The following is a 26,653-nucleotide window of genomic DNA, read 5'->3' on the forward strand; positions in this document are numbered from 1 at the left end:
ATTAATGTCTAAATCCCTGGCAACAAAAGTGAGTACAAATGTCCAAATTGGTGAGTGAAAATGTCCAAATTGGGATCAAAGTGTCAATATTCTGTGTGGCCACCATTATTTTCCAGCATTGCCCTAATCCCTCTTGGGCATGGAGTTCACCAGAGCTTCACAGGTTGCCACTGGAGTTCTCTTCCACTCCTTCATGACAACATCATGGAGCTGGTGGATATTAGGGACTTTGCGCTTCTCTACCTTCAGATTGAGTGTGCCCCACATATGCTCAATAGAGTTTAGGTCTAAACTTGGCCATGCTTGGCCAGTCCATCACCTTTACCCCAAGCTTCTTTATCAAGGCAGTGGTTGTCTTGGAGGTGTGTCTGGGGTCATTATTATGTTAGAATACTGCCCTGCAGCCCAGTCTTCAAAGGAAGGGGATCATGCTCTGCTTCAGCTTGTCACAGTGCATGTTGGTCTTCATGCTTCCCTAAATGAACTGTAGCACCCCAGTGTCGGCAGCACTCATGCAGCCTCATACCATGACACTCCCACCACCATGCTTGACTGTAGGCAAGACACACTTGTCTTTGTACTCCCCACCTGGTTGCCACCACACAAGCTTGACACCATCTGAACCAAATAAGTTTATCTTTGTCTCATCAGACCACAGGACATAATTCCAGTATTCCATGGTCTTAGCCTGCTTGCCTTCAGCAAACTGTTTGTGAGCTTCCCTGTGCATCATCTATAGAAGAGGCTTCCTTCTGGGACAACAGCCATGCAGACCAATTTGATGCAGTATGCAGCGTATGGTCTGAGCACTGACAGGCTGACCCCCCTTCAACCTCTGCAGTAATGCTAGCAGCACTCATATATCTACTTCCCAAAGACAACCTCTGGATATGATGCTGAGCACGTGCACTCAATTTCTTTGGTCAACCATGGCGTTCTGAGTGGAACCTGTCCTGTTAAACTGCTATATGATCTTGGCCACCGTGCTGCAGCTCAGTTTCAGGGTTTTGGCAATTTTCTAATAGCTTAGGACATCTTTATGTACAGCAACAGTTCTTTTTTTCCGATCCTCAGAAAGTTCTTTGCCATGAGGTGCCATTTTGAACTTCCAGTGATCAGTATGAGAGAATGAGAGTCATAACACCAAATCTAACACACCTGTCCCTCATTCACACCTGAAACCTTGTAACACTAAAGAGTCACATGACACCGGGGAGGGAAAATGGCTAATTGGGCCCACTTTGGAAATTTTCACTTAAGGGTGTATTCACTTTTGTTGCCAGCAGTTTAGACATTAATGGCTGTGTTTTGAGTTATTTTGAGGATGCAGCAAATTTAGACTGTTATACAAGCTGTACACGCATTACTTTACATTGTAGCAAAGTGCAATTTCTTCAGTTTTGTCACAATATAAAATATTTACAAAAATATGAGAGGTGTACTCACATTTGTGAGATACTGTATTGGTGAATTGGATGCGGGCTTCCTTGTATCTAATTCGCATAACACGCGAGTGGGACCGGCTCTCAATGGAGCCAGTTCACACAGGTCCGGGGCTGACTGCAATCCAAAAGGGTCCTGTGCATCTTTAAGTTCAGTTCAGGTGCGATTTCAGGCAAAATTTTCGGACCTGATTTGCACTTGAACCAGTGAACCGGGACGAACCCAACTCCATGCTTGAAACCACGACCACACATATGTGAACCTGGCCTCAAAGCTCTACTTGTGCTGTTAATCAAACTGTCAAGCCATCAAATGGTTGGGGTTATAACTGATCACACATGCAGCGCCATGGTACCTGCCCTTGAAACAAAGGCAAAAATGGCAGCTTCCTTGGCAGTAAAGGATTGTACGATTTAGTTCTGCTTTAAATCAATGGGTTTATTTATTTCTAAATAAATGTCAAAATATTCAGATACCTGATTAGATACTAAACAAGTTATTTATTTAACTGTTATCCAGGTAAAATAGCATGTGCATAAAACTTATTGTAGTTGTGATACTTTAATATTGTGTGGTGTGAAAATGATGGAAATAGAGATATATATATATATATATATATATATATATATATATATATATATATATTATTTGAATAGTATATAAATATATAAAAAAAAAATATATATATATATATATATATATATTATTTGAATAGTATATAAATATATATATATATATATATATATATATATATATATATATATATATATATATATATATATTGGGCAAGAGGAGAATGCACCATTTGTAGAGGATTGACAGACCCAAAGACTTAGAATCAGTAAAACACAATCAGTAAAACACAATTGAGTAGTAAAGAAAAACAGGAAGCAAAGCCTATCAATATAACAAGCAAATATGGCTGCTCCATTAACTGTAGATATATTTAAGTACAAACCATACCTAATAAACAATATTTCTAAAACAGTAAAATAGACCTTCCATGAAAATATATATTGACTACAGCTTAGTCTACAGTTACACTACTACTATCAAAAAATAGGGAAAATGTAATGGTATTAGGCTCTTTTTTAAGCTCTTTTAATTTTTTCTTAGGTTTATACGTTTTTGAACTGATGTTTTATGTCTGTCTTTGTTTTATATTTGTGCCTTTTTATTGTATATATACAATCTTTGTTTTACAAGTAAACATTTAAAACATGACCAAGTATTTCCAGAGCACCATAGTTTTGGTAAAGAGACAGTACAGCAGAAATTTCTTGTCTTGTGGCTTGCTTTGTCTGACTGATGAAACCTCCAAACCCATTTAATATGGGACGATTTACTTCTCTGACACTTTCAGTGTAAATTTCAGCATAAGCTATTGAGCTCTGTAAACATTGGACTTTTTTTACTGTTAATGAGAGGAAACATTTAAAATTGAGCCTAAATAGTCCCACTTTTGTGCTCAAGTGTCCATTAGCAGAATCCCAGAAGGCCAGTAATATGTCCTTCCACTGCGTCTATATCTTTGCAGCCATCCCTTCTTATCTTAACAAGAACTAAGACAACCTTAAACAAAAAATGCTTGCCTATTTAAAAATAAATATATGTACACATTTTTATATTATACAATCTCTATAAAACTAGTATGTAAAAAAAAAAAGAATGAGGGAAGGAAAGGGGAGAAGGGGCTGGAGGGTAACCAACCCCCGGTACTTTTAAACGGTACCAGAAATAGGAACAAATCATAAATAATACCCACAGAAATTGTACATTCTCTTTATTAAATATTGAGTACATTTTTTTTTTTTTTATTAAAAATTGAAGTCCATAGATGAACACATATACAGTCTTCAAGAGAATCAACTCATGGAAATGTATACAAGAGGGGTACACTTCAAATCACCATGAAATGTTACCAGTCCAACACACTTTCTTTTCTTTCTACATGTTTCGCTCTCATGAGCTTCTTCAGGATAATGCAAAATCTTTTTTAAAAACTGAAAAAAAGTACAAAAATGACAAACATGGAATACCGTATTAAATACAGGTTGAGTTTAACAAAAACATAACAAAAGTATTCGGGTATTATATATCAATAGATATTAAATCATAATTATTGTAAGAATTTTGTAGAGAGGGAAAGAATAACAACTATATAGGTATATTTCAACAGTAAACAAAAGGTAGATAATTGTGTCTGTAAAATCTGTAAACATCTGTAAAATGCAAAAACTGTCTGTATGTCTCATTTCTAGCTACAGTGAAAAAAAATGTCATTATGGTACCGTACATTACCTTTTTTAGTGAGATCTGAAAAAAAATTGCCTGTAATGGGCAGGTAAAGGCATACTGTACAGTACAGTTTTTTTCAGTGCAGCAGTATGAAGCAAATTACACACATCATTATGTACTATGCATTCGGTAGAGCAATGTGAAATATATATATAATACAGCAATGTGTATACACTGGAGCAGTGGGGTGTATACAGTATATCTTACACAACAATGTACACAGTGGAACAGCATATATTCCTATATATATGTACAGCTCGGTATACATAGATGATCAGTGTGGAATACATAATGTTCAGTACAGTGTGTGCAGAGATGTTGACTATATGTAACATACAGTACAGTATCCAGACCCTAGTGGTTTGGAGCATACAATATACAGAAAGATGCTTACAGTTCAGAACCGGGCGGGGGGGATATAAGATATAAAACAGTGCACACAGAGAAATAGAGTAGAAATTGTGAAATAGAAATATAGTTTTTTAGTGCACAACAATATGAGCAGTACAGAGTGCATAATGCTCAGGATTCCGTAAATTTGGCAGTGTGGAGGATATAACATACATTGCATTGTCAACAGTCTAGCAGTTTAGCTTAGAGTATATAATATACAAAACAATGCTTATAGTTTAGAAGGGAGGAGTATATAGTGTATAGCATAGTGTACACATTGAAGTAGTGTTCCCTATTTAACATACAACACATGCACACAGAACAGAGAAAATATTTTGACCCGAACGGCGAACCCTTTTACATGGGACCCGAACTTGAAAAATCGAAAGTCCCCATTTTGAAGGTTTATATGGAAGTAATTGGCCATAAAAAGACTCTAGGGGTCCGGGTACTGCCCTGGGGGATATGTATCAATGCAAACTAATTTAAAAAAAAAATGATTTTACAGGAGCAGGGATTTTAATGATGCTTAAAGCGGAGAACCACCCTAAAGTGGACCTTCCGCTCATTGGAATCCTCCACTGTACAGTACAGGTATCTGCACCCACTTCCGGCATAGCTATCTGCGGAAAGGGGCGTAGATTCTGCAGAATCTACGCCCCTTTCCGAAAGTCCCCCGCTGCCTGCTGGGAAACACACAGATCCCAGAGGCAGCGGGTCCATCCTTACTGTGCAGCGCGACTCGCGCATGCGCAGTAGGGAACCGGGAAATGAAGCCGAAAGGCTCCACTTCCTGATTCCCATACCCAAGATGGCGGCGGCAGCACCCGAGAGACGATCGAGAGATCGGCTTCAGGTGCCGACATCGCGGGCGTGCTGGGCAGGTAAGTGTCCTTATTTTAAAAGTCAGCAGCTGCAGTATTTGTAGCTGCTGGCTTTTAAAAAAAAAAAACGGCGGAACTCCCAGCGGACTCCCGCTTTAACTGCTTGCCAAATGCCGACCATATACTGTATATATATATATATATATATATATGGGCAAGGCAGCACTCCTGCTCTGCCCCCCAACCCAAAGCACCTTATCCCCATGTTGATAGGGACAAGGGCCTCATCCCCACAACCCTGGGCTGTGGTCGTGGGGGTCTTCAGGTGGGCGCTTATCGGAATCTAGAAGCCCCTTTAACAAGAGGGACCTCAGATCCTGCTCCCTCATGTGAATGAGTATGGGCTACATGGTAATCCTACCCATTCACCAAAAAAGTGTCAAAAAATAATAAAAACACAGAGACCGTTTTGGACAATTGCTTCATTAAAAAATAAAAAAAAAGTGTCCCCTGATGTAAAACCATCATCAATCACGACATCCACTGCCGGATCCGAGCAAGAAAAAAATTGCTCCACTGTCAACTAAGACAAACCATTGAATGCCTAGCTTTGGTTTGCCGGTTCTTATATAGATAATTGCAGGGCCTCTGGTGACATTGCTCCCTTGTAATGTCACCAACCCAGCAAGCCACCCCTACCCCAAAGCACCAATCCCACCATGTTGAGGGCATGTGGCCTGGTATTGTTCAAGAGGGGGTGCTCTCGCTCCTCCCCCCCCTTTCCTGGCCTGCCAGGCTGCATGCTTGGATAAGGGTCTGGTATGGATTTTTAGGGAGACCTCACACTGTTTTTAAAAAAAATAGCTGTGGGGTTCCCCTTAAAATCCATACCAGACTTCGAGTCTAGTATGGCTTGGGGGGCCCCCCACACCGTTTTTTTTCCACTTTTTTATTGCCGGCAATGTTTTTTGTTATTCAGTTGTCAGCGGTGAAGCCCATTGACAGCTGACGACTCATCGGTTGTTAGGGCCGCTGCAGCCTGGCTTCCTGACCCACTGCTTAACCAGCTATTTACTGCACCCTGATTGGGCAAAGCTTTGCCCAATCAGGGCTTTAGAATGCATTGTGCAGAATGCAGTGCATTGCAGGGCATTTGGCAGGGCGAACACCAGCCCAATGCCCTGCAAATTCCTGTGTTCGCTGAACGGGTGAACGGGCGATGTTCAGGCAGAACTTTTGCTCGGCCCGAACCATTCACCCTACTCTAATGACCAGAGGTCATCCATCAGCCCCTACAAGTTAGCTACTTTAAAGCATATCCAAGTTATCTGGAACATAATCTGTTTAGCTTTTTTTCCCACAAATAGAGCTTTCTTTTAGTGGTATTTGATCACCTCTGCGGTTTTTATTTTTTTGCGCTATAAACAAACAGAGCGACAATTTAAAAAAAAAACATTTTTTTTTACTTTTTGCTATAATACATATGCAAAAAAATAAGAAAAACAAATCTCTTCATAAAAAAAAAAAAAAAAACGCAATAGACGTATATTGATTGGTTTGGGCAAAAGTCTAAAAACAATGGGATAGATTTAGAGACTTTTATTTTTTTTATTGTTTCTACTAGGTATGGCAGTGATCTGTGGTTTTTAGCAGGGCTGCGACATTGCGGCGGACAAATCTAACCCTAAATGACACTTTTTGGTTCTAGTGACATTATTACATTGATCAGTGCTATAAAAATTCACTGTTCAATGTAAAAATTACACTTGCAGGGAAGGGGTTAACACTAGGGGCGATGAAGGGGTTAAGTGTGTTCTCTGGGTGTGTTCTAACTGTAGAGAGGATGGGCTGCTTGGAACATGATAGAGATCACTGTTCCCCATCACTGGGAACAGTAGATATCTGTCATGTCTCCTGTCGGAATGGGATCTGCCTTGTTTACAAAGGCAGATCCCCATTCTGCCTCTGTACTTGGTGAGTGCAGGCCATCGGGGGACATCAAGTCCACCCGACCTGCGGGCACGCTCCTTCAGTTTGCAGCAGGCACAAGAGCATGCCGCCAAGGGCTTGCGCCCATCCGCATGTGCGCCTGTGCGAGCCAACGTACAATGACGCTGATTCCCGCAAGACACCTGACCTGCCGCAGTACAACTGTGGAGGGCGGTCGTTAACTGGTTAAAGTGGAAGTCAAGGCTACATCTAACTAAGCTTAAAATTGCTCCCACCCCCTTCTAACTCCTGTTATAACTACCCCACACACAAAAGATGCTTATCCTTACTTATTCTCAGAGCACTCTGGTCTGGTAACATGATATCCCCAGCAGGCAGCTTCAGGGGAGAGCATAGGCAAAGGCTGGATTGCCTGTGTGGTGATGTCACCTATATGCTTACTATGGGACACCCATTTTTGGAGTCCTCCTGTCCCCTGCAGCCAGCTGCTGGCTGGCATGTGACCAGACCGGAACGCTGTGAGAAAAGGTAAGTACAGTGGAACCTTGGTTAACGAGTAACATGGTCAACAAGCGTTTTGAAAGACTAGCAACTTTTTTTTTTAATCCTGACTCGGTTTGCGAATATTGTCTCGAAAAATGAGCAGAATTCAAGCTAATGGAGTGTGCAGTACTGCATTTGGCCAGAATTTCGGGGCACCAGTGACACTGGGAATGGTTTGGAGCCGTTTGGAGCCGTTCATAAATACTCGGAAGCGACTCGGAAATACTCATAAACACTCGGAAATACTCCATTCCCAAGGGTTTCTGAGCCTTTCCGAGAGTTTACAAATTCAGCTGAGCTGTCCCCGAGTATTTCTTAGCCTCTCTGGCGCCCCCCACCTCTGGCCACATGCGGTATTGCATAAAATAGAAGTCAATGCGGAACGAATTATCTTTGTTTCCATTGACTTCTATGGGGAAACTCACTTTGATATGCGAATGCTTTGGATTACAAGCATTCTCCTGGAAATCCCCATGTAATCCAAGGTTCTACTGTATAAGCATCTCCCTAGAATAATCCCTTATACACACGGTTGGAGATTCCGTCGGAATGTGTCCGATCAGAGCTTTTTGACGGATATATTCCGACTGTGTGTGATCTGCATCGGACTGTTTCCGTCGGAATATACGTCGGACCAACTTTTCCAACTTGCCGGAAATATTTTCCGACAAAATGCTCAGATCATGTGTAGAGAATTCCGATCGGACAAAGTGCCCCGCATGCTCAGATCAAATTCCTACACCAAAGCTATTGGCTACTAGCGTGAACATAGTCCCGTCGTAACGAAATAACATCATCACGTCAGATTTTCCGACAACTTTGTCCGACCGTGTGTTTACAACAGTTTCGGACAAAATCCGACGGATTAGAGTTATGGGGGGGGGGGGGGGGCAGTTTTAAGCATAGTTAGATCTAACCAGGACTTCTACTTTCAAGATTCCTAAAAGAACATTAAATTGAATAAAAGCGTGCTGAAAAAATAATAAGATAAATAAACATAACAAATAGCTGAAAGTAAATCTGAATAAAAGATAACACACCAGTAAACTACTATGACGCCAGTAGTTTTTCTTCATGCCACAACTCATAAATTAAACGTTGCAACAAGATTAGTTGAGCTCAGTCAATTTAGAATATAGACAAACCTTGACAAACCATCCACTTTTCCTTGTTTTGTTCTTCTGTTACAATCTATTATTTATTAGCACTCATGTAACAGTACTAAAATACAAAAGAGATTTTCCTTTATGATGGATTATGCATAGGTTGTTTAAATTATATATTACCTTAAAACACTAAAGGGTATTTTATGTTCATTTGCTGCTTTAAGAGGCAGGAAGTGATTGTATTTTTTATTGTTTTTCATGCAAGTGTCTTTACAGTTTGATGATTTTATACATTGAGAGCCAACTGCAAAATATTAAAAAAAAATCCCTGGTTATTACTTATTGCAATTTATTTTATCATTTATTAAATTTTATCTTAAAATACAGTTTGTATTTGCATAACTTGTGTCTATAAATATGAAAAAGAAGGCTGTCAGTTTTCCATCATTGTTATATTTGTTTCTGCATTATTCGTGAACAATATTATGCATTAGGGCATTGAATAAGAAATAACAGCAGTTCACCACTGTGATTGCTACTGTGAGCTAGTGTACACTATTGCTATTTTAGGCTGGATTCACACCTAAGATTTACACAAATTTCATCCACGATTCACTCATTTTGACATTTAATCTTGTTTAAAAAATGGCAAATCTTGGATAAAATTTGTGTCATTCTTGGGTAAAAACATTAATAAATAGACCCCTAATGCCATGTACTCACGATTGGACTTTCTGGCAGGCTTGGTCCGGCGGACCGCAATCCATCAGACAATTCGATCGTGTGTGGGCTTCAGCAGACTTTTTTCCCAAAAGTCCAACGGACCTAGAAGTAAGAAATAAAACATGTTTCAAATCTAGCCGACGGACTCAAGTCCGACGAACTAAAAATCGTGAAAACCATTCGTCTGTGTGCTAGTCTGATGGACCAAATACGAAGCAAGGGCAGCTATTGGTTACTGGCTATTGAACTTCCTTGTTTAGTCCTGTTTACGTTATCACATTCAAAACTAACAGACTTTCGAACGGACTTAGTGTGGCCAAGTCTGTTTCGTTCAGAAAGTCTGTCAGACCTCCGCCGAAAGTCCGTTGGGAAGACTGTCGGACCTAGTCCGTCGAAAAGTCCTTTCGTGTGTACGCGGTGTAAGAGTTGCATTAATATGCACATGCTAACACAATGCATATTTTTGCATAGAGGTGTGTGGCGTTGTCAGTTTATTCATTTTAAATTGGTTGGGAGCTTACCTGATTGTACAAAAAAAAATAGATGTGTCCTTCTTCTCATTCTTGTTCACATCTGTGCTTTTGGTGTACTGAAAAGCTTATGTGTTGACATTTCCAGGCAAAATGTACTGAAGTGTCATTCCAAATCAGTAACGCATTGCACCATTGATCATACATTACCCTGCATTAAAGTAACATGCAATAAAATGTACATTTTACCTTATGTACAGGTCAGCGTAGTGTAACATTTCATCAAAAACTCTTTGGCCTTTACAGTCTTGCTTTCAATATATACAAATGTATTCTCACTAATCTTTTGTTAACCACTTAAGCCCCGGACCAATTTGCAGCCAAAAGACCAAGCCCCTTTTTTGTGATTCGGCACTGCGTTGCTTCAACTGACAATTGCGCGGTCGTGCGACGTGGTTCCAAAAAAAAAATTGGCATTCTTTTTTTCCCACAAATAGAGCTTTTTTTTGGTGGTATTTGATCACCTCTGCGGTTTTTATTTTTTCCGCTATAAACATAAATAGAGCGACAATTTTGAAAAAAAATTCAATATTTTTTACTTTTTGCTATAATAAATATCCGCAAAAAATATATAAAAACACATTTTTTTCCTCAGTTTAGGCCTAAACGTATTCTTCTACATATTTTTGGTAAAAAAAATTGCAATTAGCGATTATTGATTGGTTTGTGCAAAAGTTATAGCATTTACAAAATAGGGCATAGTTTTATAGCATTTTCATAAATTTTTTTTTTACTAGTAATGGTGGTGATCAGCAATTTTTATTGTGACTGTGACATTATGGCGGACACATTGGACATTTTTGACACATTTTTGGGACCATTGTCATTAATACAGCAATCAATGCTATTTAAATGCACTGATTCCTGTGTAAATGACACTGGCAGTGAAGGGGTTAACCACTAGGGGGCAAGGAGGGGTTATGTATGACGTTATGTGTGACGTTATGTGTTTCTTTTATTGTAGGGGGGCGGGGCCTGGCATGTGACATCACTGATCGTCTTTCCCTATATCAGGGAACAGGCGATTGTTGACAGCCACAGTAGGAAGCATGGGGAGAGGTTTGTTTACACAGACCTCTCCTTGTTCTTCAGCTCTGTGACCTGATTGTGGGACACCAGCGGCGATCGGGTCCGCTGGTCCCGCGGCCACGGTCACGGAGCTCAGGACCAGGTCAGGAGCGAGCCGCCACCGGCGCGCTCCCAACCCACGGCTGGGCACTTAAAGAGCAACGTACCAGTACGTGCTTGTGCCCAGCGGTGTCATTCTGCTGACGTATATGTGCAGGAGGCGGTCCTTAATTGGTTAAGGAACAGCACTGCAAATCTTTCTCTCTATGTTTAAAGTGGTTATGCAGCTGTTGGCATCAACTACATCACCACTTCATCAATGGAATAGGTTTTATTGGAATGATGCTGGAATTGATGTTGATGGAATATTATTGTCATATGACATTTCGGATGTGTTTAGGAGTCTCTCTCCAAGCTCTGACTTCTGAATGGGAGATGTAAAGTGGTTCTGATATCAATAAAGTCCTGTAAACAATGTGATAAGAATACACTGATGTTGTGAAAGTTTAGCTCTCGATGGCTGGACACTTTTATAAATGGTAGTGACTATGACCTCTTATGATTATGTGTCCATTGAAGCCTGAAGTGAATGTCTTTAGATCAGCCTTGTTAATAAAAGTGTTATTTTGCATTTACGCTCTTAGGCAATTTACCAGCAAAGAAGACAGCCCAGCAGGAAGCATTTTTTTGGTTTATTTGCTATTATATGTTATTTATTTGTTGAGGTTAAGGAGATTTTAAAAATAAATTAACGGATTTGGTATTTGGAGAAAACACAGGCCAGGGGAAAAATGACCAATCAGCTCTATATTGATTTATTATACACACAACTGTATTCATACTTGCAAACACATGTATAATACACAAGCTGCCTTTGGCTACACTTGTCATTTGTGGCTGATATAATGAATCATTCAGACCACTAATATTACACACTATTAGTTTGTTTGTGTACCACCAAATTAGTCTAACATTATTCATAAATCAAATACCATTAATCCTCAGTCATGGAAGTTACACCACTCCCTGATTAAACATACATCAAGATAGCTGTGATCACAATCAATGTATGTGGTTACTTCAAGGTAGAGAAATATCACCGGTGGTCATCTATTGCACTTTGTGAATGAAGGCATACACATATCAAGTCTCTTGATGCCTCGCAGAGTATAAACATTTTTCAAGTATGTTCAACTTTTATAGACAGTGTTCTAGAGAGTGAGGGAAAGCTAGCCTTGGTCATCTCAGTAGATTGCTTCAAAATGCAGTGTGTTTCTAAATGTACAAAATACAATTGGCTATGAATACTTATAAGAAATAACTAGTATGTGCCTCCTATTTGTATTGGGCCACATTCTATAAGTTATTTTGCCTTCCTATAAATTATGCAGGTTTTTAATTTATTTGTGTCTTTTGGTTGAACCTGATGGTCAAATGTCTTTTTCCAACACACGTAACTGCTTAGCTTTATGCATTAATAGCATAATGTTAACTTTAAATATAGTTCTTTTGTTTTTAACCTTTAAAATTCACTGTAATACTCATTCGCTATTTTATCTCTTTCTCATTCACTATTTTATGCCCTTCCTGACAGGAAGAAAGTGGACATTTCCACAAACTCAAAATGCCTTGTGCATGCTGCTTTGCATGCCGATATAAAAAGTTCTGAGTTCAGTAAAAGATGTATTTTTGTATTTACCTTTTATTACATTCCACTTTCTTGTTTCCAAAGGCACTGGTGACATGTCATGACCCTACAGATTCCCCTGGAAAGGCTATGTCATTGGTACTTTTCAATGAGATCTCTTTTGCAAATTGCAAGATCTCAGAAAAGGAAAAGGCTTTTTTTAATACTTTGCCATGGTGTAAGCAATGAGAGTGTCAACTGCTCATGTTGATAACCACGCAGCATAAACAATATAAAAATGCACTAGGTCTAGTGCATGCGCAATGTATCGCTGTCATCATTGGACTGGCAAAAAGAACCAGGAAGCAGAGGCCAGCCATCAATGACAATTTTCTTAGAAATGGCAGCATGGAGTTCAGAACACCAGAAGCGCAGACCATTGGTAATGTGGATAGATAATAACACAAACAATGTTAGATGAAAGGCTGGCAAATTACCTTGTAAAATAATTATTTTGCAAAGTGAACAGCCTACAAACAACTGTATTTGGATTTAGTAAATTAACCTATAGAATCAGACTTGAAGTAAAAAGCAACTGACGCTACAGTCCATTTTTGTATACATAACTAAAAAAATTTAAAACCATAGGAACTGTAGTATTCATCCAATATCACTGCTGCAAATTCATAACACTAGTAGAGGTCAAGAAAAGACCTGGTATGGCTTGCATTGTATTGTACTGTATGATACAGATGTCTGAGGATGGTTAGCACAGAATTACCCACATCAGCCCACAAATACTCGAACGCAAGCCACTCCTTTTGACAAATGTTCGACTTGCCACAAGAGACCTGTTTATTCATCAACTAGTTTTGAGGTTTTTATAAGGTTTGTGATTCATTTTACAGTGCTTAGCATAATAAACAATGCACAAGAAGAAACTCTGTTGTAAATCAAAAAATAATTCCATTTGCAAGGATGTACCCAGCGTTATTCAGGCTAATGTCAGGCCAGTTTTTACATCAATCTCCATTTGGAATTCAAGACTATTGATCTGGCATTGTGAAAGAGGGATAAATGGTCTCTGTCCCGTGAGAGGTACAGTAATTCAATTTTCTTCTACTTTTGTGGTTTGGGATAATTTGATGAGTTTCTGTTACAATCCACTGTTTGCAAATTGTGAATATTCCATGTCTTTTTTAAACATTGCCAGACGTTGACAAATTTAACTTGAACATAAACCTACTTCTATGTGTAATTCCTTGGCAATAAACATTCATATTACTGTTACATTTTTACTCTAAAGTATACTTTTTTGATTTGCAATCTTGCCTTGTCACAAAATAAATCAAATAGTATTGTATTTTTTTCTGCAGTCTAGTAGATGATCCTTGAGAAATCCTAGGGATTAGAGATGTGTTCCCGGTTTGGTCTGAACTTTACTTGTTCAGACGTTCCCACTACCATATATGATAGCTACTTTCTTCCACTGACAATGGTTGTTAAGGATGTGGCGGTGCCTGCATCCACACCTCCTTGGTAACCAATGACACCACCCAGACCCATTGATTTACTGGCAAGAAATTCCCAGCCTTGTAAACTAAGAAGTCAGGGATAGTTTATAAAATAAATGGAATGGGGTTCCCTCATAATTCATACCAGGTTCTTTAGGTTTGGCATGAATTCTCTCCCAAGCCATTCAGATTTTGTATGTATTTTAATGGTGAACCCCATGCAAAATCAAAAATACACACAGAACTATATCCGAACATGCAGCCTGGCTGGCCAGGAAAGGCAAGGGGCCAAGTGTGTGGCACCCCACTCCCGAACCATAATTTAAAAACATGTCCTGTGATGTACATCCATCATCAATCAAGCCAGACAGTGATGTAGATCCATATCAATCACGATGCCCAACAGCTGCCAAAAGTAAAAAACTCACCAACATATGTCCCACCACTTTCCTTGCCCTGAATGACATCTTTAGTACCTGGTGCTAAAATGTAAACAAAGAAGCAGGGTCTCCTGAGTGGCATCACTGACCAAATATGGCCATGACTATATAAAGATATCCCACCCCATTTTTTTTGCGCAGTTGTCACCATTAAACCTCACGTAGGATGAGTCTGGTATAGACGAAGGAGATCCCTGGCTGCTTTCCAGATGGACACTGTCCCTTTTCCAGAAAGTTAAGCACACTTTTTTCTTTGTTAATATAAATTTTGCTGTAGTAGCTTGTATACATCACACAGATGTGCCACATCACAGGCAGGTTAAAGGCACCACCCAGGCATGTTATTTCATCTTCAATGTTTCACATTAAGTATTGTTAAAATTACTGCTGCCAGCCAAACAGAATTTTTTAAACAATTTTGCTTTGGTGTGACTTTGGAGTGATTATATGATTATAGAATTGTCATGGGGAAACTGAGTTAAATTGGGTTCACAATTTTGTATCTGTTGAAGTGGAACTTTTATGTTATATATATATATATATATATATATATATATATATATATATATATATATATATACATACACCCCTCACATTTTTGTAAATATTTTATTTTATCTTTTCATGTGACAACACTGAAGAAAAGACACTTTGCTGCAATGTAAAGTAGTAAGTGTACAGCTTGTATAACAGTGTAAATTTGCTGTCCCCTCAAAATAACTCAACACAGCCATTAATGTTTAAACTGCTGCTAACAAAAGTGAAAATGTCCAAATTGGGCCCAATTAGCCATTTTCCCTCCCCAGTGTCATGTGGCTTGTTAATGTTACAAGGTCTCTGGTGTGAATAGGGAGCACGTGTGTAAATTTGGTGTTATCACTCTCACTCTCATACTGGTCACTGGAAGTTCAACATGGCACAAATACATCTTTTACTAAACTCAGGACTTGAAGATTTTTTATATCAGCATGCAGAGCTGCATGCACAAGGCATTTTGAGTGTGAGGAAATGTCCACTTTCTTCCTGTCAGGAAGGGCATACCAGCAGACACACAGGCTAATTCCCATTCCTTTACATTCACATGGCAAATGTGCTCATGCTCATGCACGCGCACACATCTGTTGCTCACAGGTGCACATCTGTTGCTCGCATTGGCACCAAGCGGGCTATTGAAACTGAACCTGTGCTATACTTCAGTGCCCTCTTGTCTACAGCATTCCTGTGCATACCTGCAACCTGTTACTGTGCATCGGGCCACTATTACCGACCCGACTTATCTTGACTACTCCTGAATAGAGATGGGCTGAACACCCCCTTGTTCGATTTGCAACATAACTCCTGAACAGGGGAAAAGTTTGGGCCGAACTGCAAACTCCATTGAAGTCTATGGGCGCCCAACATAAGAAATCAAAAGTCCCCATGTTGAAGGCTTATATACAAGTAATTGGCCATAAAAGAGGGTATGGGGGCCCAAGTACTGCTCTGGAGGACATGTATCAATGCAAAAATTATTTCTTTAAAAAACAATTGTTTTTAAAGGAACAGTGATTTTAATGATGCTTAAAGTGAAAGAATAAAAATGAAAAATCCTTTAACCACTTTCCTCGTTCTGGGTAAATGTCATATGATGGTGCACCCAAATGGCCGCTAACACGGCTCTTTAATCATGTGATCGGCTGTGTCCAGTCACAGCCGGTCACATGAAAACAAGGAAATGCCAGTAATCGTCTCTCCTCGCCTCACATTGACAGAGTGTGTGGTGAGGAAAGATGATCAGCGGACTTTCCTCGGAGGGGACCCTGATACCATTAGAGCGCCACCAGTGCCAGCAAATCATGCTAACCAGTGCCAGCAACCAGTGCCAAACAGTGCCAGCAATCAATGCCCACCAGTGCCAACAATCAGTGCCCACCACAGACAGAAATCAGTGCCCATTAGTGATGCCAATCAGTGCTGGCTTTTAGTGCTGCCTATCAGTGATGCCCATCAGTAAAGCCCATCAATGCCCATCAGTGCCACCCATTAATGCCCATCAGTGCCCTTTAGTGCCGCCCATCAGTGCCAATGAGTGCCGCTTATCTATATTGCCTATCAGTGCCCACAAGTGCTGGCTATCAGGGCTCATCAGTGTCACCTATCAGTGCCCATTAGTGCCACCTATCAATACCCACCAGTGCCACTCATCAGTGCTTCCTATCAGTGCTCATCAATGCCACCTATCAGTGCCAATAAGTGCAGAATATTAGTCCCTCTTCATAAGTGCTACCTAATTAGTGCCCATAAGTTCCACCTCATCAGTGCACATCAGTCTAGGAGAAAAATTACTTATTTACAAAATTTACTGACAGAAACTAAGAAAACCTTTTTTTTACAAAATTTGCGTTTTTTTTTAAGGAAAAAAAAATAAAATCCCAGCAGTGATTAAATACCACCAAAAGAAAGCTCTATTTGTGTGAAGAAAATGATAAAAAAATTCTCATGGTTACAGTGTTGTATGACCGCGCAATTGTTATTCAAATTGTGAGACTGCTGAAAGCTGAAAAATGGCTTGGGCAGAAAGGGGGTGAAAGTTCCCGGTAGATAAGTGGTTAAATATAGTGCCGGGGGGGGTGTCCCCTTAGTCTACCTGTAAAGTGTCACATCTGATTCACCGCCTTTGGACCTGCACACCCATCTCTTCCTTCTGGGACCAAACACATTTATGGAATTACTTTCCTTCAGCTACCAAAGGATCCCATGCTCCTGCTACTTTGCTACTGGGACAAAAACCTATCCTCACAAATGTCAACCAAGGAGATGCTCTCTCAGAAATCCTGCATTCTGATTTGCCTGCTAGTGGCCCGAAGATCCCTTCTGAAAAATTGGATTACTACCGACCCCCCAAATATATACTCCATCAAATGGGAAATTACTTTGTTAGTTAAATTTGATGGGTATAGCCTCAAGTGGGGACACCTACAACTAGGCATAAGAAAGTACCATCATCCAAAATGATATAGGGGAACAAGGGCAGGGGTAAGAGCATGAGGGTAGCTGCTGAAGCTAGCCACACAAATGCTTGACCTCCCAGGATTAATGGTGGACTATCTCGGTACTGATAAATACAAGTACAATTCTTTAGATAAAAATGAATTTAATACATATAAACAAGAAGAAAAGAACATACAAAAATCACAGCAAAAGATTGAGAGAAGGTTCTCAATTTTTCGGTCGAAAAAAGTTTTGATTGGGAATTCAGTTTGTCTGTACCAATTCCGATGCGCAAAATTACTACGCATGCTCGGAAATAATTTTATGCATGCTCTTAAGCATTGAACTTCATTTTCTCGGCTTGTCATAGTGTTGTATGTCACTGCGTTCTTGTGTGTATGCAGCCAAGCTTAAGCGGAATTCTGCCAGAAAAACCTTCCAAGATTTGTCTGCCGGAAATTGCGCTCGTGTGTACCCAGCATAAGTCTACAAGTGGAAAAATTTGAATTGACTAATTTATTGCAAAGCATTGCATCTGAAATTAGTGGTCATGGGTGCAATGCCAGATGCTGATAAGTTAATTAGCTTCTGTCCAAAATTGGCCTTAGTATATGAATGGGGACCTTGGATTGTGGGCTCCTTGAGGGTACGGACCAGTGTGCAATGTACAGGGATAGGGACAATTGTAGACACTCACTCAGGATGGACTGGTGTCTTTATTCAACCTTACTAACTATGCAACTATGTCCAATTGAGAACTACAAGTAGTGTCCAAACTGTGGAGTTAGCCTTTAAAAAAACAAATCTTATAGTAGCTACAAATATGCATTTCCCATTCACTAATAGAAATACAAAACATAAACAAACTTAGTTTCTGCTTAGAAACGGCTGGGACTTCCTGGGAAAAGACGTGTTTGTGAACTCAATTGACCGTCCTTGTTACCACAAGCAGACACATGTAAATAAATCAACCCCATTATTTCATGTCCTCATTTGTTTCTTTATCTGAATATCCCAAAGCTTGTTTATGCATTTTATTAAGTCCAAAGTCAGTTTGTTTATGTGGGCTGTATGTTAGCTCTAAAATCTGAAACTGAAAAGATCAAGGATTAGGAGGGTTGGGTCAGAAGCACTGTGCAAATTTGCTGCATTGTTTAATATTCTTAACCTCAAGAATTAGATTTTTGTTGTGCCTTCCTATTTGTAATATCTTGTAGAGTCTCCAAATTAAAGATGTTTAAAGCTAAACTCCAAGAAAATAGCTAAAACACTGTTAATATACATATGCAGAAGCTGATTTACCTGACAAAGAATTTTGTATTTCTATTCAAGTTGTGAGATATACAAAGCCCTATATGGCAGGACAGAAGACATCATTTTTTCTCTGCTGCAGTTAAATTACACTTAAAGTGGATGTAAACCCGATTCACAAAATTTGAGCTGGACACATATAGCTGCAGTGTTTTATTATCTCCCTCCAAAGCCCTAAGTCCTGTGGCTTTCTCCTGCTCTGTTCTTCTGTTATCAGCATGATAACTTTTGACAAGTTCTCTGACACATGTGATAAAACCAGCCTGAATTTTGTGTCAGGACGGGTGCTATAAAAAATAGATTAGCAGGCAGCTGGTCAGTTCACAGCACGGCTCTGCAAATCTCTGCCTATGTGGAGGGGGGTGTGCCTTTCCTCCAATCAGCTGTCTCACAGTGTATGGCAAGACTTCCCTCCCCCTGTTGGACCAGGAAGAGAAAATTCTAACAGGATGTGCACTTTCTAAACAGTGTATAAAGCTGAAGACAGCAGATATACATGTAAAATGTTTGTATGGAGATTTGTTTCATCCCTGTGTATCTTCTGAGGCTGTTCACTGGGTATATGTGAGGGTTTACATCCACTTTAAGGTGGCCATACAGTGAGGGGAAAAAAGTATTTGATCCCCTGCTGATTTTGTACGTTTGCCCACTGACAAAGAAATGATCAGTCTATAATTTAAATGGTAGGTTTATTTTAATGCCGCGTACACACGATCGTACTATCCGACGGACCTAGTCCTGCGGATAAACCGCCGGACTTTGAAGTTCACCGGACTTTACGAACGAGCGGACCTGCCCACACACGACCGGACTTTTCAGGCGGACTAGGTGCGAGACAGAAGTGAAAGACAGAATAATAACAACAATTTCCATAAAAACACATTTAAAAAAAGTTATAAATTGATTTGTATTTTAATGAGTGAAATAAGTATTTGATCCCCTATCAATCAGCAACATTTCTGGCTCTCGGGTGTCTTCTATATAGCTAATGAGCTGACATTAGGAGCACTCTCTTAAAGTGTGGTCCTAATCTCAGGCCGCGTACACACGGGCGGACTGTTCGCCCAACCTTGTCCGCTGAACAGTGTTTGGGCGGACAGTCCGCTCGTGTGTGGACTTTCAGCGGACAGTTTCAGCGGACAGTTTGACGGACAAAGTCTTTCGGAAATTCCGAAAAACTGTCCGCTGAAACTGTGTTTGAGCGAACAGTCCGCCCGTGTGTAGGCTACTTTCGAAATGAGCAAACTGTTCCCGCTCGGAGGAAAGTCCGCTCATTTCGAGCGCGTGTGAAGGTAGGCGGGGCCCACGAAGGAGACGTCGCGGGCTCCGCCGCCTGGAATGGGCTTAAAGGGGAACCCCAACGCCGAAAAAAATCGGCGTGGGGGTTCCCCCAAAGTCCACAACAGACGCTTGTCCGAGCACGCTACCCGGCCGGCCAGGAAAGGGGGGCGAGCGAGCGCGCCCCCCCTCCTGAGCCGTACCAGGCCGCGTGCCCTCAACATGGGGGGTGCCTTGGGGAAGGGGGGGCCGCGTGGCCCCCCCACCCCAAAGCACCTTGTCCCCATGTTGATGAGGACAAGGGCCTCTTCCCGACAACCCTGGCCGTTGGTTGTCGGGGTCTGCGGGCGGGGGGCTTATCGGAATCCGGGAGCCCCCTTTAAGAAGGGGGCCCCCGGATACCGGCCCCCCACCCTATGTGAATGAGTATGGGGTACAATGTACCCCTACCCATTCACCTGTGAAATAAAGTACAAAAAAAAACACAACACAGAGAAAAAATATTTTATTGCACAGCTCCGGGGGTCTTCCGTCTTCGGGGGTCTTCTCGCCGGACTCCTCCGCTATCTTCGTGTAGCTCTTTTACTAGCGGAGGAGCCCGGCTTTCTTCCTCCCCGCCGCCGGCCTCTTCTCCCGACTTCGGGGGTCTTGTCCCCCTCTTCGGTTCTTCTGCCGGGCCACCGCGCCTTCTTGTAGCTCTTTTGCAGGCGGTGGCCCGGTCTTCTGTCGCCGCTGCCTTCCGTTCTTCTGTCGCCACCTTCGGTTCTTCTGCCGGGCCACCGCGCCTTCTTGTAGCTCTTTTACAGGCGGTGGCCCGGTCTTCTGTCGCCGCTGTCGCTGTCGCCGTCGCCGCCTTCCGTTCTTCTTCTTCTTCTTGTTCTTCTTCTTCTTCCCCAGGAGATGTTGACACGTCGCTCTCTCCGGCCGGAATGCCAGAGCCGCGCTGTGCGGTCACTTATATAGTGACAATGGGGCGGTGTCACATGGTATATGTCACATGGGTTGGTCACATGGTGACCCCGCCCCCTTACGATGTCATAGTCCCCATGTGACATCAACCCATGTGACCAACCCATGTGACATATACCATGTGACACCGCCCCATTGTCACTATATAAGTGACTGCACAGCGCGGCTCTGGCATTCCGGCCGGAGAGAGCGACGTGTCAACATCTCCTGGGGAAGAAGAAGAAGAACAAGAAGAAGAAGAAGAACGGAAGGCGGCGACGGCGACAGCGTCAGCGGCGACAGAAGACCGGGCCACCGCCTGTAAAAGAGCTACAAGAAGGTGCGGTGGCCCGGCAGAAGAACCGAAGGCGGCGACAGAAGAACGGAAGGCAGCGGCGACAGAAGACCAGGCCACCGCCTGCAAAAGAGCTACAAGAAGGCGCGGTGGCCCGGCAGAAGAACCGAAGAGGGGGACAAGACCCCCGAAGTCGGGAGAAGAGGCCGGCGGCGGGGAGGAAGAAAGCCGGGCTCCTCCGCTAGTAAAAGAGCTACACGAAGATAGCGGAGGAGTCCGGCGAGAAGACCCCCGAAGACGGAAGACCCCCGGAGCTGTGCAATAAAATATTTTTTCTCTGTGTTGTTTTTTTTTTGTACTTTATTTCACAGGTGAATGGGTAGGGGTACATTGTACCCCATACTCATTCACATAGGGTGGGGGGCCGGTATCCGGGGGCCCCCTTCTTAAAGGGGGCTCCCGGATTCCGATAAGCCCCCCCGCCCGCAGACCCCGACAACCAACGGCCAGGGTTGTCGGGAAGAGGCCCTTGTCCTCATCAACATGGGGACAAGGTGCTTTGGGGTGGGGGGGGCCGCGCGGCCCCCCCTTCCCCAAGGCACCCCCCCATGTTGAGGGCACGCGGCCTGGTACGGCTCAGGAGGGGGGGCGCGCTCGCTCGCCCCCCTTTCCTGGCCGGCCGGGTAGCGTGCTCGGACAAGGGTCTGTTGTGGACTTTGGGGGGACCCCACGCCGATTTTTTTCGGCGTTGGGGTTCCCCTTTAAGTCCATTCCAGGCGGCGGAGCCCGCGACGTCTCCTTCGCGGGCCCCGCCTACCTGTACACGCGCTCGAAATGGGCGGATTTGCCTCCGCCTTACGTGGGCGAGTCCGTTCATTTCAAAAGTTGAGTGAACTGTTTGGCAAACAGTTCGCTGAAACAGTCCGCTCAAAAAGTGCCGTGTGTGGCCATGTCCGTCCATGCTAATTTTGAGCGGACTGTTTGCCGAAACTGTTTGACAAACAAAGTTGGGCGAACAGTCCGCCCGTGTGTACGCGGCCTCAGCCTATTACCTGTATAAAAGACACATGTCCAGATTCTAATCAATCTCTCCACCATAGCCCCGAAAAGAGCTGTCCAAGGATGTCAGGGACAAGATTGTAGACCTACACAAGGCTGGAATGGGCTACAAGACCATCGCCATGCAGCTTGGTGAGGGTGACAACAGTTTGTGTGATTATTCGCAAATGGAAGAAACACAAAATAACTGTCAATCTCCCTCGGTCTGGGGCACCATGCAAGATCTCACCTCATGGAGTTTCAATGATCATGAGAACGGTGAGGAATCCACCCAGAACTACACAGGAGAATCTTGTTAATGATCTCAAGGCAGCTGGGACCATAGTCACCAAGAAAACAGTTGGTAACACACTACGTTGTGAAGGATTGAAATCTTGCAGCGCCCGCAATGTCTCCCCACTCAAGAAAGCACATGTACAGGCCTGTCATGAAGAAGAAACCTTGCTCACCTCATATGCCGTAAGCAATTTTAAATGACATTTTTTCTTTTAGAAATGTAATCTTGCTGTAGCACAGTAAAACACATCAGACAGATGTGCCACTTTACAGGCAGACTAAGGGGACCCCCCCCCCCCAGGCATGATATTTAAAAGAATAATTTATTGTTTCACTTTAAGCATTATTAAAATCACTGCTCCTGAAAAAACTGTAGTTTTTAAAACTTTTTTCGCATTGATACATGTCCCCTGGGGCAGTACCCGGGTCCCCATACACTTTTTGTGGCAATAACTTGCATGTATGCCTTTAAAATGAACACTTTTGATTTTTCACATTTGTGTCCCATAGAATTTAATGGTGTTCGCATGTTCGCACAAAGTTTTTGTCTGTTCGCATGTTCTGGTGTGAACAGGGGGGGCTCATCCCTAGTACCAATATTCCTGCAAGGAATCCCCAGAATGGCCTGATATAAATAGTTCATTACTAACTAGAAAACAGACTGGTTTGTCACTGTGGACTGTATGACAGTCAGGGCAGTCTTTAGCATGGGGCAAATGGGGCAGCTGTCCAGGACCCAGTCATTGTTGTGGGGCCCAAAGCAGCTGCCCTTGAGCCCGTGCCAGAGGCACAACTTCCAGCGTGATAGATTAATAGTCTTGAATTCCAAATGGAGATTGATGTAAAAACTGGCCTGACATTAGCCTGAATAACGCTGGGTACATTCTTGAAAATTGAATTATTTTTTGATTTACAACAGAGTTTCTTCTTATGCATTGTTTATTATGCTAACCACTGTAAAATGAATCACAAACCTTATAAAAACCTCAAAACAAGTTGATGAATAAACAGGTCTCTTGTGGCAAGTCAAACATTTGTGAAAAGGAGTGGCATGCGTTCGAGTATTTGTGGGCGGATGTGGGTAATTCTGTGCTAACCATCCTCAGACATCTGTATCATACAGTACAATACACTGCAAGCCATACCAGGTCTTTTCTTGACCTCTACTAGTGTTCTGAATTAGCAGCAGTGATACTGGATGAATACTATAGTTCCTATGGTTTTAAAAAGTTTAGTTATGTATACAAAAATGGACTGTATCATTATGCCGCGTACACACGACCGGACTTTGACGGACTTGGCCACACATGATCAATCCAAAAGTCAAACGTGATGACATAGAATAAGGAAGTTCATAGCCAGTAGCCAATAGCTGCCCTAGGGCTCGAGTCAGTCGGAAAGATTTGAAGTAAGTTGTATTTCCAGGTCCACCGGTCTTTAGGGGAGAAAAAGTCCGCTGGAGCCGACACACGATCTAATTGTCCGACGGATTTCAGTCCGTCGGACCAAGTCCGTCGAAAAAGTCTGGTCATGTGTAAACGCCATAAGTTACTTTTTACTTCAAGTCTGATTCTATAGGTTAATTTACTAAATCCAAATTCAGTAAGCTGTTCACTTTGCAAAATAATTATTTTACAAGGTAATTTGCCAGCTTTACATTTGACATTCTTTGTGTTATTATCTATCCACATTACCAATGGTCTGCACTTCTGGTATTCTGAACTCCATGCTGCTATTTCTAAGAAAATTGTCATTGATGGCTGGCCTCTGCTTCCTGGTTCTCTTTGCCAGCCCAATGATAACATCTTTGTGGCTTTATATTGTTTATATTATGCTACGTGGTTAGCAACATGAGCATCATCGCAGCAGTTGACACTCGTATTGTTTACACCATGCAAAATATTTTTAAAAAAGCCTTTTCCTTTTCTGAGATCTTGCAATTTGCATAAGAGATCTCACTGAAAAGTACCAATAACATAGCCTTCCCAGGGGGGATCTGTAGAGCCCTGACATGTCACCAGTGCCTTGGGAAACAAGAAAGTGGAATGTAATAAAAGGTAAATACACAAATACATATTTTACTGAACTCAGGACTTTAAGATATTTTATATCAGCATGTAGAGCTGCATGCACAAGGCATTTTGAGTTTGTGGAAATGTCCAATTTCTTCCTGTCAGGAAGGGCATACCAGCAGACAAGATGGCTCTTCTGGATGGCATCCTGTGCTTAGGCATGCACACGCATATATCTGTTGCTCACAGGTGCACATCTGTTGCTCACATTGGCACCAAGCGGGCTATTGAAACTGAACCTGTGCTATACTTCAGTGCCCTCTTGTCTACAGCATTCCTGTGCATACCTGCAACCTGTTACTGTTCATCGGGCCACTGTTACCGACCTGACTTATCTTGACTACTCCTGAATAGAGATGGGCTGAACACCCCCTGTTCCATTCACAGCATAACTCCCGAACAGGGGAAACGTTTGGGGCTGAACCGCCAACTCCATTGAAGTCTTTGGGAGCCCAGCATAAGAAATCAAAAGTCCCCATTTTGAAGGCTTATATACAAGTAATTGGCAATAAAAGAGGGTATGGGGACCCGTGTACTGCTCTCGGGGACATGTATCAATGCAAAACATTATTTAAAACAATTGTTTTTAAAGGAGTAGTGATTTTAATGATGCTTAAAGTGAAAGAATTAAAATGAAAAATCCTTTAACCACTTGCCTCATTCTGGGTGGACGTCATATTACGGCGCACCCAAACGGCTGCTGACGCGGCTCTTTAATCATGTGATTGGCTGTGTCCAATCACAGCCGGTCACACGTAAACAGGGAAATGCTGATAATCGTCTCTCCTCATCTCACACTAACAGAGTGTGTGGCGAGGAGAGACAATCAGCGGCATTTCCTCACAGATGACAGAGATGTAATCAGGACACTGATGATCAGTGCCCTGATTACATTAGAGAGCCACCAGTGCTAGCAACCCATGCTAACCAGTGCCAGCAATCAATGCCCACCAGTGCCACCAATCAGTGCCCACCACAGCCATAAATCAGTGCCCATTAGTGAAGCCAGTCAGTGCTGGCTTTCAGTGCTGCCCATCAGTGCCACCCATTAATGCCCATCAGTGCCTATTAGTGCCACCCATCAGTGCCACTTATCCATACCACCTATCAGTGCCAATGAGTGCCGCCTATCTGGGCCCATCAGTGCCACCTATCAGTGCCCAGTAGTGGCACCTATCAATACCCACCAGTGCCACTCTTCAGTGCCACCTATCAGTGCTCATTAATGCCACCTATCAGTGCCTATAAGTGCAGAATATTAGTGCTTCCTCATAAGTGCCACCTAATCAGTGCCCATAAATGCCACCTCATCAGTGCCCATCACTGAAGCCTATTAGTGCCCATCAGTGCTGCCTCGTCAGGCGCGCATCAGAAAAATTACTTATTTACAAAATTTACTGACGTTTTGTTTCCAACATTTTTGTTAAAATTAACAAAAATTAAAATTCAAATCCCACCAGTGATTAAATACCACCAAAACCAAATACCAAATACCACCAGAAAGCTCTATTTGTGTGAAGAAAATGATAAAAAATTCACAAGGTTACAGTGTTGTATGACCACACAATTATTATTCAAAGTGTGAGAGTGCTGAAAGCTGAAAAATGGCTTGGGCAGGAAGGATAAGTGGTTAATTATAGTGCCTGGGGGGGTCCCCTTAGTATTAAAAAAAGAAAAAAACTTGTGCTATAGAACTGGAAGTATAGGTAATAGCTGCTAACACAATATTGTTTGGATGTAATAAAAAATATTCAGAAGGTTCGTTGGCTTTTTGGTCCCCTTAGTATGCCTGTAAAGTGTCACATCTGACTCACCGCCTTTGGACCTGCACACCCATCTCTTTCTTCTGGGACCAAACACTTATTTATGGAATTACTTTCCCTCAGGTACCAAAGGATACCATGCTCCTGCTCCTTGGCTACTGGGACAAAAATCTATTCTCACAAATGTCAACCAAGGAGATGCTCTCTCACAAATCCTGGATT

Source organism: Lithobates pipiens, unplaced genomic scaffold (assembly GCF_037356315.1).
Source record: "Lithobates pipiens isolate NorthernLeopardFrog02 unplaced genomic scaffold, aLitPip1_a1.2 Scaffold_19, whole genome shotgun sequence".
In the NCBI taxonomy this organism is placed as follows: domain Eukaryota; kingdom Metazoa; phylum Chordata; class Amphibia; order Anura; family Ranidae; genus Lithobates; species Lithobates pipiens.